Source organism: Mustela nigripes, chromosome 15 (genome assembly GCF_022355385.1).
Source record: "Mustela nigripes isolate SB6536 chromosome 15, MUSNIG.SB6536, whole genome shotgun sequence".
In the NCBI taxonomy this organism is placed as follows: Eukaryota; Metazoa; Chordata; class Mammalia; order Carnivora; family Mustelidae; genus Mustela; species Mustela nigripes.
In genome coordinates this window covers 14,366,651-14,388,969 of record NC_081571.1, presented here as the reverse complement: position 1 = coordinate 14,388,969, position 22,319 = coordinate 14,366,651, and the positions used below count along the sequence as shown (strand labels likewise).

The following is a 22,319-nucleotide window of genomic DNA, read 5'->3' as shown; positions in this document are numbered from 1 at the left end:
CTTCTACTGCCTCACAATAACAGATCATTTTCTTTTCTATGGAGAGATGTAAGAGATACAAAGCTGAGAAAGGCACTGGGATTTCCAAACAGGGAGAAGAGCTGGAAGGGGAAGGAGGCTACAAGGGAAAATTAGGGGAAGGTGACCTTTGCCTACTTGGTAATACCAGAGCTAGCTAACATAAGCCAAGGCAGTCTCTTTCTGACTTTCTTCTTAAAGCAAAGAAAATACTTTCTTTTGAACATTGTCTTAGAGGTCAATTGTCTTACAAGTTGTTAAGTACACATTTTTCCTTAGAGAATTCGAGACCATCTTTTTACCCACCTAATAACTAATGGTACACCTGATCTCCTATGCGGACATTATACTAAAATTATTTTTTTCTGAAAAATTCTCTGGGTTCTTTGAAGAAATGTGTGTATGCGTGTGTTATCAAATATCGTTTGGGTAAGTATACACACTGGGCAGAGTTGCCTTGGTTTCCTGGGAGTCAAATAGCATAGGTCACCATTGTGATCGAGGTCTGAGCTGCTGACTGAGTATTTCTGAATGTTTAAGGCAGAACAGCCAAAGTAAAGACCATTTACTTTTAGCCACAGTCAGCACTCAGCCGTGTGTGCAATACATGGGTCTGAGCTTGATTAATGGTAGGAAATTGCATTTATTTACACTGTAAATCCATGCGGCCCAACTGAAATAGGATGTGAAACATGCATGTAATTTAAAATCTTCTAATTTTAGAAAGTGAAAAGAAACCAGTGATATTTATTTTAATAGCATTTTATGTAACATAATATATCCAACATATTGTCATTTCCATAATCAATATAAAAATATGAGATATTTTATATTCTTTTGTTCGCATTGTGAATTTTACATTTAAAGCACATCTCAATTCCTACTAGTGATATTTCAAGTGCTCTGTAAGCACATGCAGCAAGTGACTTCTTTTTTTTTTTTTTTTTTTTTTTTTTTTTAAAAGATTTTATTTATTTATTTGTCAGAGAGAAAGCGAGCGAGATCGAGCACAGGCAGACAGAGTGGAAGGCAGAGTCAGAGGGAGAAGCAGGCTCCCTGCGGAGCAAGGAGCCCGATGTGGGACTCGATCCCAGGACGCTGGGATCATGACCTGAGCCGAAGGCAGCTGCTTAACCAACTGAGCCACCCAGGCGTCCCAGCAAGTGACTTCTTATTGTTGACAGCACAGCCAATAAACCCTGGAATCAAAAATACCACTTTTAACGACTTATATTCAATAGCAAACGTTGTTTCACTATATATTCTTTGCAACTGCGAAGCTTGTTATGAATTATGTTAATATCAGTTGAAGGGCATGTATTTCAATATATATGGTATACAAACATATATATACATACATAGTATTATATACATTGTATGTATATGGTTATTTTATGTTCATGTTTTTAATGTAGAATAATGACTTAATCTAAATTTCATATTTATATCAAGTATATCATTGGCTTAGCTATGTAAGAAAGCAAATGAGAATTAATTTAAGAAATATTATGGGGGCGCCTGGGTGGCTCAGTTGGTTGGACGACTGCCTTCAGCTCAGGTCATGATCCCGGAGTCCCAGAATCGAGTCCCGCATCAGGCTCCCAGCTCTGTGGGGAGTCTGCTTCTCCCTCTGACCTTCTCCTCGCTCATGCTCTCTCTCACTGTCTCTCTCTCAAATAAATAAATAAATTCTTAAAAAAAAAAAGAAATAATATGATTAGCCACTAGAACTAACCATAATCAAAGCAAGCAGTTAAAGTTAATACCAGAAGCATACCTATAGTAATACATGAGTTTATTAAAACCATGTTTTTGTTTAGAATAAATTTCTTTACACATTGTTAGACATAATGAGTAATAGAATAATCTAGCCAGATGACTGAATGGAATAAAAATGGGGACTTTCTCCCAAACCTCTTATTTATATTTTGATTTTAATTAATTCTCTTGCATCCAAGGCAGCTTCTACTCGTGTCAATTAGGTAAGTCTGAAGCTATATAAGGGCCCACCCCTACTTCAATCTACTTCCTTTATTTAACCACTTTTATTTAATATTAATCTTTACTTCTTTTTTTTTTATTAAAAGACTTTTTCTTTATTTATCTGACAGAGATCACAAGTAGGCAGAGAGGCAGGCTGAGAGAGAGGAGGAAGCAGGCTACCTGCAGAGCAGAAAGCCCGATGTGGGGCTCGATCCCAGGACCCTGGGATCATAACCTGAGCCGAAGGCAGAGGCTTAACCCACTGAGCCACCCAGGTGCCCCTGGGTGGCTTTACTTCTTTGCCACTTGGTACAAACATGTTTCTTTCCCCATCACGTTTTTTGCCTGTAGGTTTACCCTTCCTCTTAATTCCTTTTTTCTCTCCATAGTCTACTGTCTTGCGGTTTAAAACTGTAGAATATTTTCACCTCACTTTTTTGAATAAGGGCAAAAATACTGCCTTCCCTGTTCTTATCCAGGATCTCAATCATCTCTCCCTAAGGTGTGGATACTACATTAATTCTACCTATGTATGTGTATTTAACAAGTATCTTCTTTATAAGCTCATGTCATTTCTACCCATTATAGAGGAGAGACTTTTCAAATAGGCTCAAACTAGGTGTGATTTCTTGTATAAAATGCACCTAATAAACCTTTAATTACTTGATGGTGCCTTTTTAACATTTATTACCGGTGCACTTACAGATATAATTGCTTTAGACCTGGTTAGGGAAGGGCATCAGAAAGATGTTGTGAAAACATTTTGAAAAATTTAAGGTTCACAAAGCATAGAAATGATCACCTCTTTCAATTCATTTTACATAAAGAAGCTGAGATCCGAATAGCTAAATGGCTTGTCCAAGAATACATAAAAAGGGAGAAATTTTAAGTGAATCTCAACATCTTCCAATTAATTTAGAAAGTAATTTCAGTGGGATTCACTCCATCTCAAAAACATGTTTGAACCTCTTTTTAAAATGTAAGCCACAAGCAAATGCTATGAATTTATGGAAATACTGATTGACTTGTGAAAAGATAAGACAAATGGAATCTTAAGTGTAGTACATGTTTGCTTCAATATGTTCTTTTGAATTTATTATATACGTGTATATATTGTGTTATATAATATACAAAAATAATGTTTTATATATATATATATATATATATATATATATGAACCTTTTTATGTGGTTTAAAAAAAACATAAAATTTACCTCTTAACCACTTTTAAGGGCACTGTGTGATAATGTTAAGTATTATTTACATTGTGTGAAACATATTTCTAGAACTTTTTCGTTTTTCAAAACTTAGACTCTATACCCATCAAATAACAACACCCTTCTTCCCCTTTGCCCCAGTTCCTCATAACCACCATTCTATTTTCTGTTTCTATAGATTTGACTACTTTAAATACCTCATATAAGTGGAATCATATAGCATCCATCTTTTCATGACTAGCTTATTTTACTTAACAGAATGATAAATCTTACTTTTTAAAAGTTCAAAGTTGGATAACTGAGAGATTTCTATACAAAACATCTTACCTCTCACTACCATCTAAAAAGAAATTTTTATTTAGGAAATCATTTATCATCAATCCAATTTCAGGAGATAATAAAGAGATATGGAACCAAGAGCAATTTCACTTGAAAAGTAATGAAAATGACACAGGAGAGTTTAGACTGCAGCTCTGATTATTTGGGCAAAGGCAGATGAATTCGTACAGTATATTTCATATATATATATATATCTTCAATATCTAATCAGTGTTTTTATCTCGCACAATCATCGAAATCAGCATTCCAGTGTAAGATAGCTAAAAGACTAAACCAATTTTTCAATGTCATGTTTCTGTTATAGGCAAACAGGTCTGTGATTGTGTCTGAGGTAAAAGCCCACTCTACAACTACCCAAGTTTGTATCACTTTTCTTTGCAGGTAAATTAACTTGACTTCTGATACTTACTCTTCAAAGATATATGAGAAGCATCCTAATGTATTTCTTCAGGTCGTAGTAAATATAAATACGGTATTTGAAAATTAACTTTATTCAGTGACCAGCAGATGGAGCTGTTGAAAAATGTTGACGTTACTTTAAAGTTTTTGTTTTGTTTTGTTGAGTTTGCTGAAATAAAACCAGTTTCAGTATATTCTCTTCTTTATATATGTAAATATGGTGCTTATTATAGAGAAAACTGGAAATGCAGGTAAGGTTAAAAGGGAAAGGGGCGTCTAGGCAACTCACTAGTTTGAGCACCCCACTCTTGGTTTCGGCTCAGGTCATCATCTCATGGGTCCTGGGATCTAGCCCCACATAGGTCTCCTATTTCAGCTGAGAGTCTGCTTCAAGATTCTTTCCCTCTGCCCTTCCTCCTGTGTGTGCATGTGCACATACACTCTTTCTCTTTCTCAGATAAACATAAATATGTTTTTTTTTAAAGAAAAATACCTATCATAATCATGCCACCTATAGAAAGTTACTTTTAATGCTTTGTTGTATGTGAGTCCAGAATATACCTTATCCATACTTTACATTTTATAAAAATGTAATGTTTTATGATATTAATAGACTATATATTAAATACATATTTATAATGTTTTATAATGTGCCTTATCTTCTTAAAAATATAAGATGTATTTGCTTGTATGGACCTCTCCAGGGAGAATATTTTAAAAATTTGCAACTGTACAGAATAGACAGGGACAAATCAGAATGGGTATTGGATATAGCTTAAGCAGGATGCTGAATGTTGCCTGGGTGTGCCAGGCATTCATCCTTTAGTTGATGGGTGGTGAGCACCGTCTGGGGGGGTGAAAGAAAGAGATTGGAGTGCCCAAGGAGAAAGGAGAGTACTCAAGAGGTGAGGGAAGCAACTATGTAACAGCCTTATGGAATTCCTTCATTATTTTAGCAACTAATACAGTCACACCAATGCACAGCAGTTGAACTATCAGCTCTAAACCATCTGAAAGTATATATAAGGATACACAAACTCAATGTACTCCTAGGAGGGGATCTGGGTAGCTTGGGAACCATTGTAGAAGAGAAAACTTTCACCCTTGGCACCATGATTATGTATTTAACATAAAAAATAATTTTTGAATATCCCAAATAACTTTCAGGTGAATAAATATGCACTTATATGATTATTTTTAGCAACTATATGCTACCAATCTATCATGTCTATATATCATAATTTATTTAACAAACCCTCATCGTTTAAGTTCAGTAATGAATTGTAAAATAAAATGTTTAAATCCTTAAGTTCATGAAATATCTTTTACATAAAAGCACTTAGCCACTGTAAGAGATTGCTAATGAACCAACTCATTATTTTGAAATCTGGCAAATAAAGGGAAACAACACATCATTTATCCTACCTGTCTATACAAACTGTGCCAATGGATAATCATATAGTTTTCCTTGAACAGAAGAAATCTAGCTAATAAAGAAGGAAGGATAGAATTAGAATATCATCATTTCTTTAAAAAACTTGAATAAAAATAACAGATGGAGACACTGTGCATAAACACCTGCTGACATCACAAAGAAGAACAAACGTTGGACGCTCTCTGATGGAAGAACCTAGCAGCACCCATGGCAGTAATAGTGCCATAATGGTCTAGACTAAACCTGATCAGGCCCCTAGATGCAAGCACCAAGTTTCTTTTTTTTTTTTTTTAAAGATTTTATTTATTTATTTGACAGAGATCACAAGTAGGCAGAGAGGCAAGCAGAGAGAGAGAGAGAGAGGAGGAAGCAGGCTCCCAGCAGGGAGCCCGATGCGGGACTCGATCCCAGGACCCTGAGATCATGACCTGAGCCGAAGGCAGCGGCTTAACCCACTGAGCCACCCAGGCGCCCGCAAGTACCAAGTTTCAAAAAATATAGAAAAACATATCCTGGTTTCTAAATTAAATTCCAAAGCTTGACACCAAAAGCAAAAGAAACAAAAGCAAAAATAAGTGGGACTACATCAAACTAAAAAACTTCTGCACAGCAAAGGAACTGATCAACAAAATGAAAAGGCAACCTACTCAATGGGAAAGATATTTGCAAATCATATCTCTGATAAGGAGTTAGTATCTGAAAGAAGCTTACAACCCAATAGCAAACAAATAAACAATCTGATTTTTTAAATGGGCAGAGGAGGGGTGCCTGTGTTCCTCAGTTGGTTAAGTGACAACCTGAAATAAATGATAAAGAAGCCTAATTAAAAATGAGTTAACTCCTCAAAATCAAACCTACCTAAAGTGTATAAGTACACACACAACACATCTGCACAGAGAGACATCATAAGACTGTGTAAAGAGAGTAGATTTTGCTTTCCAATGAAACTAAGTTAGATCCCAACCCCACATTGTGAATTTTGGGCAATGATACTAAACTTTTCAAATACTCAATTAAATGATTTGGAAAATCTAAATAATAATACCAGCCACCTTTCAGAGATGTTGTGATAATTGAAAATATTGTATATGAAGCTGCAAATACAATTCTTGGGATATTGTATTTACTTAATAAGTAGAAATTATTATTAAATTCTACAGGTAAGTAATTTTATGTTTTATAAGAAAACTCTTAAATTAAAATGGGCATATTGCTATCATTTTTTTGCATATTTTATAAACATAATAAAGAACAAGACTTGGTAACCTTTCAAAGATGGTGTGGCAAATCTTCACCATTCAGTTCCTTGGCAGGGAAATTGAAGTTCTTTTTTATGACTTGGGAGCATCACCAGGCTGCTGAAGTCACTGCTAGCATTTCAAAGGTATCTCCTTTAAAAACACAAAGCTTGCAGTAGAGGGGATGCTGGGGATGAGGAGGCCAGGTCTAAGTCAGTAGATAGCTTGTCAGTTGCTGGGAAGAAAAAAAAAAAAAAGAGGGATGAATTGACTGTCAGTGGAAAGGAGAGATAACTGAATCAGAGACTAGGCACCAGGGAGAAAGTCAAATACACAATCTACTTTACATAAGACCCCTAGTTCTATGGCTTTACCTCATCAAGGCAATAGTCTCCTCTTCCTAATCCTGTCCTCTTCATAACCAAACCCTCACATATTTCTACAAAGCAATTCTAATCTTGCCATTTCCCTGATTCCTTTCCTTATAATCATAGCCCAAAATCCTTTGTATGTTTTACACAGTTCTTTGCGACCCTTCCTCTGGCTTATCTTCCTAATACATTACACAGTATATGCTCTGGCTGTACACAATTATTTGAAAGGTTCTCCGTCTTGCCTCCTTGACTTTGAATGTTTTGTGCCTTTTTTCCCCCCAGAAAAGTCCCTAGACACTCTTCCAGACTCGACTCAACTTCGCCCACCCTGAGAAGCCCATCATAATACCCAGGTAGATTTGGGCAGTCCTTTATCCATCTTATTCATGATCCCTGCCTAGTATAACTTTATTCTTGCTCTAATTACTTTGTAATTTTGTTGCTTATATATCTAAATCCCCACGAAACCATGAGCTCCTTGGAGATAACCATAATTTATATTTGTTTTCTCAACTGTTAAGCCAGAGAGGCCTTCCTGTATGTTGCATGAACTAATGTTAATGGCTATAGAATATTAAAGAAGACCATGGTGATATTTGTGTGCTGGAGGAACAGTCAGAGGCAGAACAACAGAAGCTAGATAAAACTGAGTTAGCAATTGGACTCCAGATTTAGTAGCTATCTATATGATCTTGGGAGATATCCTTAACCTTTTTGAACCTTACATTTCCTCACTTGTAAAATGTTTTACAACCCTCCACTACAGACCTCTATCATTTCTCTCTACACTGAGCGCATTCTAAAATGGAAATCGGACTAAGTCACTTCCTGGATGTAATGGCATCCAATGCCCTCATGATGAAGACCCACTTAGAATCACTACAAGATCCTTAACCATCTAGCATCTGCTAAGTGGCCCAGCCTCGTATTTCTCCCTAAGCCCGGATGGGGCTTCAAGTCCTTTGAAAGGCCAGGACACTTGACAGTCACTGTCAACTAGTTCCAATGGTTTCTTTGAGATGAAATCTTCTCACCAGCCTGGATTGAGATGTTGCCTTCTCTGATCCATCAAGACTGAGTTAGGTGCCCCTTACACAGGTTTCCATAATTCATGGTCAGATTTACTTTTTAGAAAAATCTTGTCAAAAGAATCGAAATCTTGCCATTTGCAATGACATGGATGGAACTTGATGGTATTACACTGAGCAAAGTAAGTCGATCAGAGAAAGACAATTATCATATGATCTCTCTGATATGAGGAATTTGAGAGGCAGGGTGGAGGGTTGGGGGGTAGGGAAGGAAAAAATGAAATAAGATGGGATCAGGAGGAAGACAAACCATAAGATACTCTTAATCTCATGAAACAAACTGAGGATTGCTGGGGGGAGGGGGGTTGGGAGAAGGGGGGTGGGGTTATGGACATTTGGGGAAGGTATGTGCTATGGTGAGTGCTGTGAAATGTGTAAGCCTGGTGATTCACAGACCTGTACCCCTGGGGCAAATAATACATTATATGTTAACTTTAAAAACTGGAAAAAAATAAAAAGAAAAAAGAAAAAGAAGCCTGAAACAAAACAAATCCTGGGGGGAAAATAAAAAACTTGCAAGAAGAATGAGCCTTGTAGTGGGGAATAGGTAACAATGAATTCAAACATGGCACTTTTGGTTTGCCTGGAAGATCTCCAAATGGTGGTATTGAATTGATACATTTGGCTGGATTCAAGAGTGAGGTTAGAGATGAAGATAAGGGGAATTTTCAATAAGCAAGAACTATTTGAAGTATTAGGACTTGGATGAACTCATTTAAAGAGAATATGTAGACTAATAGTGAAATAAAACTGTGAGGTCAAAATCTTCAAGATCACTGGTATTGGATAAGCAAGAAGGAAGAGGAGCCTGCAAAAGCAGAACAGAGAGCTAGGAAAGGAACGTATCAAAAAGAAAATCACAGTCGACAATGCCACAAGGAGAGAAGGGCAAAGAAGAATCCATGGATCCGGAAATTAGGATCCCACAGGAGATATTAATGCTGACAGTTTTCATGGCACAGTGGGAGATGGAAGTCAGGTTGCAGCAGGGCTGAATTGTGTATAGGAAGTGAGAATGCTTTCTTTCTTTTTTTTTTTTTTTAAGATTTTATTTATTTATTTGAGAGAGAGAGAATGAGAGAGAGAGCCAGCATGAGAGGAGAGAGGTCAGCGGGAGAAGCAGACTTCCTGCTTAGCAGGGAGCCCAATGTGGGACTTGATCCCGGGACTCCAGGATCATGACCTGTGCTGAAGTCAGTTGCCCAACCAAATGAGCCACCCAGGCACCCAAGAATGCTTTCTTTTTATAGCATAGCTATGAGATTGTTGTGACAACTGTAATTCACTTTAAAATACTTCCCATAGACAATGTGAACAATGTGAGCACACATAAGTGTGTGTTCAAGCCACACTCAAGATGCAGCTAGCGTTCTGATTAGTCATTCATAAGGTAAGGGAAGTGAGTCAACTAGCCATGTCCCAGAGGGTGTTATCACCACCCTTCGGCTGGTCATATCTCCATCAACACCACTTTGCTTACTAAAGTCAGAAATGAATTTTCACAATTAATGGACTTATAAATATTGTGAATGATATTAAAAATGGATTTTCACTAGTTGAGATTTAAAGTATTCAAACTAAAATATTCTGGGGATCCTGTCCATCTGTACAGAAACAAGTGATAAGCATAGACACCTATTGTCTCTGGTGTCTCTGGTGTATGGTTGAATAGCTTTGAGGTGGTATTCAACCATAAGTCAGTAGGGTTTCTAGTTCACCAATGCCAACTACAAAGAGTAAAAGAATTTTCTTTGGAATACTATTTTGCCTCAAAAGAAGCTTTCATGCAAGATGGTGGTCGGAGCACCAAAGGAACGAAGAACAAGCTACAGTAAAGGCTCTATGAACTCTTTTGTGTTCACATTTAAACACAAATGTTTGCACGTAAATGTCTGTTAAGTGAAAAAGAAACTTGCTTTCAAGGTGATGGGGCAAGGGAGCAGGAAGTAATCCTTACTCAGTTCTAGCTATTGAAGGCAATTATTACCTATCAAAAAAGAAGCTAAAGGCTGGTTATTACTAAATGGGCTGAGCTCAACTCAAAACAGAAATGAAAAAAAAAAAGATAGGGACCCCCAAAAGAGGAATGGAGAGCATGGAGAATTTTATTTTCTCTGTCCATGGTACCAGCTGTTTTGCTTCATCAAAGCTGTAGTGGCTTTGGAGCATCTGGGTGGCTCAGTTGGTTGAGCATCAAATTCTTGGTTTTAGCTCAGGTCATGATCTCAGGGCCATGATCTCAAGACCGTGAGAGTGAGCCCCATGAACTCCAGGTTCAGTGAGGAGTCCGCTTCTCTCCTTCTCCCTTACCTTCTGCCTTCTGCACCATGGCCCACGCACCTTCCACCCCACTATTGGATACCACAAGCAGGGTACTGGCTGCATGGACATGCACACCTGCCCTTTCTCTCTTATAAAAACAAAACAAAACAGTAGTGTCCTCACCATTCTCAAAGGCATAACCTTTATTACATGAGACAGATGATTGATTTTATCATTGCTTAGATGGCAGACTTAATTAAAATTCTGTCACTTAGTCCTCCAAGGAAGAGATCCCAAGAGTTAAAAAGTGAGAGTGATAGCTGCTTTTTATACCTATGAATAGTTTAAATGATCAATAATATAATTTTATTTTGCCATAATGAAAATCATGATAGTGACAGGGAGACTGAGTAGTAGAAAGAATAGAGATTTTCAGGTTCCTGGATAGAAAAAAATATTCTTTGTAAAAAATAAAATGCAAAAATGGGATTAAACTATTCTTACTTAAAAGTACCAGAAAAATATAGCTGCAGAGATAATAGACAACTTTTTTGGTGACATTTTGTCCTGTTCCTCCATTAACTTTTCCAAATAAGAGAATACAGCTGCCAGATCTAGGAAATCTTGGAATTTCACTGTTTTTGAGGCAATAGAATTATACCATTTTGAGATCTCCCTTCTGATGTTTCACTGCACTTGATGTTCCCAGGATGTAATCCCTTCTAACTGATAGCAGCGAATAAGATGTAATGCTTTCAGAGGGGGGCTTTGCCTTGATGCATGAATTACACTGAAGAATAAAAATTTCACACTTTCCCTTAAATGTCAATAGAATGAAAAATTTTAAAAATCAGCTTTCTGTAAAAAATCAAAAGGAAGTATTTATCATTTGACCAAAAGGCAAGCTCCTGAAAGTTTCCTTCCACCCCACTATTGGATACCACAAGCAGGGTACTGGCTGCATGGACATGATACCTGGGCAGTGGAACAGGGGATAACACTCAGAAGGGCCAGAATTTGATTTAATGCTCTGCCATCACTATCCTGAATAATTAATAATTCTTTAACAAAAGATCCCTCAATGTATGAGCATCCTATAGTTAAATCTCTGACCACTTGGCTGTCCTTTGGCTATCCTAGGCTCCATTTGGGGCCTGCCACGGACTGATTAATGTCAGCCAGTGTCAACTGACCCAATCTATCCCTCTGCATCAGAATGAGGGACTCCCCAGCTACCCCTATCTCCCAGGAAAATACAGAAATGCGTTTTGTTTTTCTGGATTTTCCTATTAACAATTGTAAGGAGAACACAATTACCAAAGGAATGATTCCAAAGTCTTCACAGTAACACGGTGTCACAGTGTTCAGTTACAGTATCCCTTCTACCATGGCTACAGGATCATCTCAGCCTTGTTAGAATTCCACTCACAGACCCAGGCTGTTAGATGGGCAGGACTCTTTTTTCTCCAAATGTCCTTCTGCCCAACACAGCTATCAGAAGAGAGAATTTCCACAGAGTAATGGGGTATGATATCAAAGTGAAATGTTTCCCAGCAAAGGACTGGAAAAAAGCAAGTTGTAAGAACAGGTGGAGAGAACAAATTCAGAAAGAAGAGAAAGAAGCAAGGAGAAAACCCGATATATGCATGCATATATTTGTATAAACATGGAGAATGATGTGGAAGGAGACATGCCATGATGTTAATACTGGTTACCTCAGAGGAGTTGGGTGGAGTGAGGGCTGGTGGGGAGATGAGTATCTTTTCCTTTACATACATGTCTTTTCTACTTGTTATAATGAGTATGTATTATGTACATTTTTATAAGTTCAATGACATTTTATAACACTCTTTTATAGATCAAACTTAGAAGTTTTATAATAATTTTAACAGGAACACATTCAAATTCTCCTAAAGTTAAATTTATTTTCCACAAGACATAATTTCTACTTTAAGTTTAAAGTAGATAGAGTTATGGCTAAGAGTGTGGACCCAGGAGGTAGATTACAGAGTTTCAAATTCTGGTTCTGCCTCTTACCAGCTCTGTGACCTTAAGCAAGTTCCAGTTACAAAACCCTTCTGAGCCTGTTTCTTGGTTTGAAAAATACAGATCATAGTGTCTACTTCATAGGACTATTCAGAGATTCAATGATTTCAGATATGTAATGCATTTAGAAAAATGTCTGGCATTATTTGTTACTTACTTTAAAGCTCTCTGGATTGAGAACCCATCATTTATGAATATAGATTATAGAAGCTGAAGCTTTTGAAATAAAGTAGTTTTTATTGCCACAGTACTAGTAATGTATTTGGGCAAATGCAAGTAAAACTGCTGTGTACTATGAATTTTAGGTAATATGCTATCTATAAAAATTACACTAAGATGTTCTATTTACTAGGATGTTTAAATTAGAATGAAAGAAGTTGCTCAGGTTAAACTACATGAGTAATAAACATTGAGTAAAGGAGGAAGCAAGAACACTTTCACATGAAAATCCAATCTATTACAAGAAAACATCAATGGGTGTTTAAGGATTGAAAAATGACCCAGTACTGTGGGCTGAGCTGTGGGAGGACCTTAGCGAGCGCTGAGCTATGGATGTACTTACTGAGGATGCAGTAGTAGGTAGGGTTAGTGCTACCTTGTGGAACACTTCACCAGAACAACAAAAACTGTGGAAACAGGCCTTGTACACAACCAGGAAAGAGACATTGCCTGTAGACTGAATTTCCTCCATAAGTAAATAAGTCTTCTCCATTTTAGATGATGTCCTAAAGAACATGATCTTTCTCTTCTTTACCCCTTGCCTCCTGCCCATGACCTTCTCTCCATCTGCCCCACGCCCGACTCTATAGGGCATTCATCTTTCCCAACAACAGTGTCAGATTCAGTTATCCACCTCCCTAATACTCCCTTCTGGGGCACTTCAGTACTCTTTTCCCTCTATTCCTTACACAATGCAGTCGCTCTTTAGATCCTAAATCTCTGAACAGAGGCACTCAGAAGCTCAAACTTTTCTTTCAAAAAAGTTGATTTATTTAATAGTAAAATAAATGCACATTCACATCATTTAAAATTCAAAGTTACAAAAGGGTATTCTGTGAAATAACCCTTCTCATCCCCCAACCCCTCTCCAAAAGCAACCAACTTGTTTCATGTGTTCCTTCCACAGATATTTTATACACACACGTGTGTGGCCATATTTTCATATTTTTATACATAGTATCATATAGTACATGCTCTTAAGCATTTTGCTTTCCTCAAATAACAATTTAACTCAAAGATCATTCTATATAAATACAGAAAGAACTTTCTCATCTTTTCTGCTACATAGCATTCCATTGTAAGAAAGTACCATAATTGTTTAATTAATCCTCTATTGATGGACATTAAGCTGTTTCCAATCTTTTATTCTTTTTTTTTTTTTAAGATTTTATTTATTTATTTGACAGACAGAGATCACAAGCAGGCGAGAGGCAGGCAGAGAGAGAGAGAGAGAGAGAAAGGAGGAAGCAGGCTCGCCGCTGAGCAGAGGGCCAGACGTGGTGCTCGATCCCAGGACCCTGGGACCATGACCTGAGCCGAGGCTTTAATTCACTAAGCCACCCAGGCGCCCCATCCAATCTTTTCTTCTTAATGTCAAGATCCAGTTCTGAACTTCTTGTTTTCTAATTCTATATTTTTTCCCCCTGAAGCATCGCATTCAGTTATGGCTTTACTGATTATTAAGCACTAGGCAGCTGACAACCAAGTTTTTTCCTACTCTGGTTTGGGGGTGTTGTTATTGTTGTTGTTGTTGTTCTAGTGAAATTAAGTCACACATTCCCAACTGCCTACTAGGAATCTTTAGAAGGAACTACTCCCTCAAACTAAGCATATCTAAAGTAGAGAATAATCTCCTCTTCCCACCCATTCTGCTGGGTTAATTTTATCTGAGATGCATGACATTTATTCCCAATTCCACTCACTTACACCCACACATCCATGCTGCTGTCACTATGTTTGTGGTGTTCTATTACTCAGTGCACAACCAACTGCCATCACAGAGATGGAAAAACCAGAGTTGTATGGTTGCATAGCTAAATGGAGATATCCAAGAGACTGTCAGATTGAATGTGTGAGTACCTGATCTTGAAATGACATTGGAGCTATACCCCCATCTCGTCATTGAAAACCTTCAGAAAGTGTTGTTTCATTTCAGTAAGTTTGTCTTTCATCTCCTTTAGTTTTAGAGACCTTTTAGCCAATCTGAGGGGAATCAAAGTCAATTGGTAACAAAGGGTGGGGTTTCTGAAACTGAAACAGCTTGCTCATATAAGGTAGTGCCAGCTCATGAGAACAACAGGAGGAAGCCTCCTTGTCTTTAGGTCTAAGGCATGACACCTGTGATGTGTAGTGGCACAGCTCTCTACCTCCTCCCTCCACCCCTGTGAAATGAAGAGAATGCTTGTTCAGGGAAAAGATGGCAGTCACTCCAATGGCATATTATGAGAAAGTAAACCAGTGCAAGAGCCCTTCAGTACAATGAAGCAGAGGCACTGATAGCATCTTACCAAGGGGAAACATCAAAGCAGCATAGAAACACTTCCCAAAGTAAACAGGGAAGGTAACCATAGATGTAGGAGTCACATGAGAGCCTCAAGATGTGGGACAGGAGAGAGTACTGGGAACCTAATGCTCTTTAAGTTTTATATCATAGACACACCTACATTTATAAGTGGGTATCTAATTTTCTATATCTTACCCTTTCATCATTTGTTTAAGATTTTAGTTTCTGAAGAGAATCCTGTGATGGAATGTCTATGGCTTAGTTGAATAATATACCAGGGCCTATCTGGTTTAAAATGTTTCCAGTTTAAAATAGAAGCTATGAAGAATGCCACAAATAAACCAGACAATTTAAGGAATTTTTTGGAAGATATAATGTTGAACTCATCCTACAGAGGTGGGGAGTTGACAGGATGCTCCAACTTTCTGAAGCATGTTCCATATCCCATTTGCCTTGTAAAACACAAATACAAAGACTTAATTATTAAGAATTTTAAGATGGCAACCACAGAATACTCATCGTATGAGGGGTGCCATTCTGATCACAGGCCCGGTGCAACCACATTGATTGCACAGTCATGCACTGAATGTCTCTGTCCCCCTAGAATTCATATGTGGAAATCCTAACCCCTAATGTGATCGTATTAGGCGGTTGGGCCTCATGAATTAGGCTCCATGAGTATGGAGCCCTCAAGAATGAAATTAGTGCCTTTATAGGAAGGAATATCAGAGAGATTTCTCTCTCTGTCATGTGAGCACACAATGAAAGAACAGTGTCTGCAAGCCAGAGACCAGGTCCTCATCAGATGCTGGATTTTCCAGTGCCCTGACTTTGGACTTCGCAGCCTCTAGAACCATGAGATATAAATGTTTAAACAATCCAATCTCTAGTACTTTGTTAGAACATCCTGAATGGACTAAGACACATTCCCATGAAGCTGTCCCTGAATATGGTTCATCAGTCAATAGATAATGAGATTGAAATATTAGGTCTACAATTCTTGTTTTATAGAATTATCTTACCCTCAGAAATAATCTCAATTTCCAACAGTAGGGAAATATTTAAGTACACTACAACATGTGTGTTTTGGATAATTATTTGACCATTAGCAATGGCTATAAGCATTTTAATCATGGAAAAAGTGCCTATGCTCTGTAGGTAATTAAAAGAAATAGGATATTTAAAAATTATATTCTGATTCTGTGAGCCAAATTATGTAAAGAGAAGAAAAATGCATTAAAAAAGCCTGAAGGGAGAGATACCAAAATGTTAAGTTTTCTCTGGATTGCAAGCAGCTTATGTGTAATACTTTTTAACATTTCTCTAGGGGATTTTTGTCTTTTTTTTTTTTTTTTTTGGTTATGTAGTACCCAATCCCAGCCTTTCCAATGTATTAGCCAGCCACCTGGCAGAGAATACCACATTGTATATAGTGTTGGTGACAGGCAGAGACGCAAGGAGAGTTGAACTGGCCAGGCTTACCATTTCCTCTCTTCTGGTATAGTCAGTATATAGGCACATGACCTAGGATTTGAATAGTTAAATGTTTCTCCTGGGATTTTGAATCTTAAACTAATGTTAAAACTGTATGGAGGGACACATGGGTTGCTCAGTTGGTTAAGCATCTGACTCTTGATTTTGGTTCAGATCATGACACTGGGGTCCCGGGATTGAGCCTGATGTTGGGGTGTGGGGGGGGCGAGTCCGTTCTCAGTGTGGAGTCTGCTTGAGATTCTCACCCTCTCTCTCTGCTCTGCCACTCACCCCTGGCTCAGGTGCACATGCTCTCTCTCTCAAATACATATTTTTTAAAAAATTTATTTAAAGATTTATTTTTATTTATGTGACAGACAGAAATCACAAGTAGGCAGAGAGGCAGGCAGAGAGAAAGGGGGGAAGCAGGCTCCCCACTGAGCAGAGAACCTGATGCGGGGCTTGATCCCAGGACCCCAAGATCATGACCTGAGCCGAAGGCAGAGGCATCAACCCACTGAGCCACCCAGGCACCCCTCAAATACATAAATCTTAATAAAAAAAAAAAAAAGAAAAAAGAAAAAGGAGTATGGAGATGGCCAAAGGTTGATGACAAGCAACGTTCACTGTAGTGCTGACAAGACTTTTCTGCAGATATACTTACTGCTTACACACAGTTCTTCTAGTGAGCCATTCCTGAAAACCCTTGCAGCTGTTCGTTCATTCATTTCCATGCTGGGTTGCCAGCTGATCCTGAGCTTTTTATCCTCTGATATCTTTCCCCTAAATTCCCTTCTGCTTAATCTAGTCAGAGTTGGTATCTATGACTAGTACCACATAATAGAACTTCTTTATCCTTTCAGTATTTCCACATTTTCTATGACAACAATGCATCACTTTAATAGAATAGAGGGAAAATTTTTAAATAGGAAAAACATCACTAACCCATCCCCCAATCACTCTCCTCTCAGCAGTCTTAAACAATGATTGAGTTAAAAAATAAATTTGGGGATACCTGGGTGGCTCAGTGGATTAAAGCCTCTGTCTTTGGCTCAGGTCATGCTTCCAGGGTCCTGGGATTGAGCCCCACATCAGGCTCTTTGCTCAGTGGGAAGCCTGCTTCCCTTCCTCTCTCTCTCTGCCTGCCTCTCTGCCTACTTGTGATCTCTTAATAAATAAATAAATAAATAAATAACATGAAAAATTCAGCTTTTGCATCTGTAGGTTCTAAAAATAATATCATCCTTATGTAACGAAATGTCAGTATTTTTAAAAATAAGGGACGCCTGGGTGGCTCAGTTGGTTAAGCAGCTGCCTTCGGCTCAGGTCATGATCCCAGCATCCTGGGATTGAGTCCCACATCCGGCTCCTTGCTCTGCAGGGAGCCTGCTTCTCCCTCTGACTCTGCCTTCCACTCTGTCTGCCTGTGCTCGCTCTCGCGCTCTCTCTCTGACAAATAAATAAATAAAATCTTTTAAAAAAATTTTTTACTGCAGGTAACTACAAATATTTATAATGGAAAAATCAATAAATCATACCACTGATGGTAAATAAGTGAAGCCCTGGAAGTCATATATGAGATTTTATTGAAGCTACATATTTTTTTAAAAAGCAAGTATATTGACTAGTTGCTCTGAAAAATTGCCTATAAGGTATACTTTCCAATGACCTTAGCACTAAAGAGCCAGGAAAGATATTATTTATGCAACTCCTGATTAGAAACATAAATGGTTTCATGTCCAGATCCATAAAAATTTGTGGGAATTAATTATATTCCATGAAATAAAACTATAAAATATTTTACTGTATACATTTTTTTACCCCCAACCCCCTGAAATATCCTGTAGAAGATATAGAAAAGATTTTCTTTATGAATAGGATAAACATTCATGTAGTTTCATTGAAAGATAGTTTTAAGAAGAGCTTCCTTAGAGATCATTTGAAAATGATTGCTTATTTCTTCTTCCATTTCTTTGTATCATCCTATTTGTGTGAAGTCTGGTATAGCATATCTTTTATAAAGTTTGTTTTTTCTGTAAGGACAGACCTGAAAGATGAGCGGGGGTAATAATGCCCATCACTAGAGAACATACTTGTTAGAAGACTAAATGGTGGGCATTGTAAGGTCCAGACCAACTGGAGAAGCTAGCTGGCCCCTGCTTTGGCCTCATTACACCAGTGTTGTTACCACCTTCCTTGCTATCACCACTGCCAGGAAAAAAAAATGCTCTCTCTTGCTTCTCTGTTTAGGATTTACTGACCCTGTCACTTTCAGGGACAAGTGCACCAAGCACAATAAGTAAATAAATGTATTGTTTTATTATTTACAAAATACCTCCTAGTGTCATTTTGGGAGTAGGGCAATACATGTGAGGCAGGTAGAACAAATGAACTGGGACTTGGTTTGTGACCTGTTGTAAGCTGTCTATAGTTTAAGCATAAATAATGTGGCTACATGCAAAAGTTCAAAGATGGTGCACACCAAGGGTAGTCCTCACTCATAAAAATATTAATGGGAAAGTTGAGGCCCACGAGAACCAAAAAATATGGACAACAAAATATGGCTTATTAAAGTATGTTCAGAGAAAGAAGATCAAAGGAGACTGGGAAAGTAGAACTCTCAACTATTTTGTCTATTTTGTTTCTAATTTCTCCATCAGTGACTAGTCTTTGATACCTAAGCCTGATTATGATATGGCCAAAAAAAATCTCAAACCAAAATCACTTACAAATACCAATGCAAAAATCCTATAGTGAACAACCTCCAGTAATACATTAAGAAAATAATGTATTATGACCAAGTGGGACTTACATCAAGTATGAAAGTATGGTTTAATATTAGGAAATATTAATATAACTCACCATATTAATATGTCCAGTTGCTGAAAAACACTAACAAAATTCAACACTTACTCCTAATTTAAAATTCCTGAGAAAATAGGAACAGATGGATACTTTCTTCTTTTTTTTTTCTTTAAGATTTTACTTATTTATTTGAGAGAGAGAGAGCACAAGCAGGGGGAGTGGCAGAGGGTGAGGAAGAAAGACTCCCCATTGACTGGGAAGCCTGATGCGGAGCTTGATTTCAGGACCCCGAGATCACAACCTGAGCAGAAGGCAGACACTTAATCCACCCAGGCACCCCTGGATGGATACTTTCTAATATGAAAAATATATATATATGTATATATATGCGTGTCTTATTTAATGGCGAAAAATTAAAGACATTTCCGCTAAAGTCAGGAATAAGACAAAGATGATTACTATCTTCATTACTATATTGTGTTAGAAGTATTAGTCAATGTAATTAGATAAGAGAAATTGATTAGATGCATAAAAATTGTAAAAGAAGAAGGAAAAAACTACCTCTGTTTACAGATAACATGATATCATACCTGTTAAATCCTAGGAATCAGTACTAAACTATCTCAAATAACAAAATAATTCAGTAAGGTAGCAGGATACGAAATTAACATGAAAAATAACAGCCTTAACTTCCACAAATAATAACCAGCCAGAAGAAAAAAAAATGTATCATTTATAATAACTAAATATCATTTAAGTAAAAGAATGTATCATTTATAATAACTAAATATCATTTAACTAAAAAGATAAAACACTTGGGAATTAACTTAATAAATGTTCAAAACCTGTGTGAAGGAAACTATAAATTCCTGACACAAAAATTGAGTTGAAAAAATAGAGAGATAGCCATTCTCAGGATGTGTCAGTATTATCCATGTATTAGTTCTTCATTAAGCTAATTTATGAATAGGGTGCAATCCCAACTTAAAAAATACCAACAGACTTTTTCTTAGAGCTAGTTAAGTTGATACTATTAGCTTACATGGAAAAATAAACACTTAAGAATAGCTAAGAAATTACTAGAAAGAGTTACTGGGGAGTGTGGTGGATATACCCAACTATATACAATTAAAAGCAGAGTACTGGTACATGAATAGGCTGAAAGGCTAACTGAATAAAGCAGAAAACTCATGCTTATTTGGACATTTAATATATAATAAAAGTGGTATCTCAAACCACTGAAACAAAGATTAACTATTTAATAAATCATGTTAGGGAAAAATTAGAAATTCATTTCCTATACCATATATAACTATAAGCTCCAAATGGATTGAGATCTAGCAAAAAGCATAAGTAAATTCGTCTTAACCTGCATGTCTATAGGTTTTCTGGCTATGACTTAAAGTCCAGATGTAATAAAGGCATGATGAGTTCTTAAAAAAAAAAAAATTACATAGAGGGGGGAACCCAAGCACACATGAGCACACACAGAAATGAGGAGAAATTATTGTGAGTAATATGCCAGATAAAGGACCAATATCGCTAATATGTAAAGACATTTTGAAATTGAGTGAAAAAAGACTAAAAAATACAATAAAACATGAACCAAAGCCTTGTCCATAGAAAAGACACAAAAATCTCCCCAACTTATAATAAGAAAAATGTAAATTAAAACTACACTGACATACCATTTCTCACTCATTATGTTATCAAAAGTTCAGGTAAACTGGCATATTCATAAATTCTTGATGGGCATGGAAAGTGATATAATCTCTATGTAAGACAACTTAATAATATATAGTATATTTTGATTTACCTTTTGATCTAACAATCCCACTTTTGGGAGTTTACTCTAAAGATAGTTCTCTTAAAATATAAATACACAGGCTTACTTATTGTAGCATTATTTAGATTTGCAAAATGTTGGATACTACCTAAATATTCTAAGCATCAGATTTTAAGTAAATAACTATAGCACATCTACATAATGGAGTGTTACGTAGCTGTTTAAAAAAAAAAAAAGAATGAAGATTATCTCTATAAATTGATGCAAAGCAATCTCCAGAAGATACTGTTAATTGAAAAAAGCAAAATGCAAAACAGCATATACGGTAACCCTTTGGAGTAAGAAACAAAAAAGAAGAAAACATACATTTATCCACCTTATTTTTACAAAAAGAAACACAGGAAGGATACATCAAAATCAATAAAATTGCATACATATAAAAGGTGGTAGCAAGAAGGGTTCAAGAGATACAGGAGAGTGTGATATTTCTCTGATTATACTTTTTTGTATGATTTAAATTTTTTAGAAGCACATTATCCTACATTTCCAATAGTAAAATGAAATTATCAATAATGGAATGAAAAATAAACTAAAACTAGAAATAGAAACAAGTGAATTCATGTGTATTTGAAATGACTAACAGAAACCCACTGAAGTAGGATAGTGTAGGGTGAAAGAACTAATTCAAGTTATTTTTGCACATAGTATTTTGACTTTCAACCCCCAATCTAGGGGGAAAAAACTACAAACAAGGCTTGAACCCCTTCTAGTAGTTGCTTTTGTAATAATATGAATGTAACAATTCTGAAACTATTTTATGTGCATTGTAGGATTAGACAAATAAGTAAACATTGCTGTTAGGAAACAAGGATCTCACTGTTAACGAAGGTAAATACAAATATGAAATTGGGGAGACAACAGAATAGTGATTCTAAGTATCAATATTCATGATTTCTTAAGTGGAAATTATATATATATGTACATAAATACATATATATAAAATAAATATATAAAAATATATATGTATTTATATATAATTTATATATAAATTATATATATACAATAAAAAGGTGAGGGAAAAGGAATATATATATTTATTTTATATATATATATATATACACAATAAAATATATACAATAAAAAAAGGTGAGGGGGGACGCCTGGGTGGCTCAGTTGGTTAAGCAGCTGCCTTTGGCTCAGGTCATGATCCCAGCGTCCTGGGATCGAGTCCCACATTGGGCTCCTTGCTCCACAGGGAGCCTGTTTCTCCCTCTGACTCTGCCTTCCACTCTGTCTGCCTGTGCTCGCTCTCGCTTGCTCTCTCTGACAAATAAATAAAATCTTAAAAAAAAA

General features: G+C 36.8%; 1 long non-coding RNA gene across 1 annotated transcript in view; it reads right to left on the bottom strand.

The window, feature by feature from the left end:
- Positions 1 to 1,011: 1,011 nt before the first annotated feature.
- LOC132002876 (uncharacterized) overlaps positions 1,012 to 22,319 on the bottom strand; it is a 24,305-nt gene continuing 2,997 nt past the window's right edge. Inside the window, exons 2-4 of the long non-coding RNA XR_009400050.1 lie at positions 6,658 to 6,864; positions 3,967 to 4,070; positions 1,012 to 1,217 (exon numbers count right to left, since the gene is read on the bottom strand). This is a non-coding gene — a long non-coding RNA (uncharacterized LOC132002876). The remainder of the gene's footprint in view (positions 1,218 to 3,966; positions 4,071 to 6,657; positions 6,865 to 22,319) is intronic.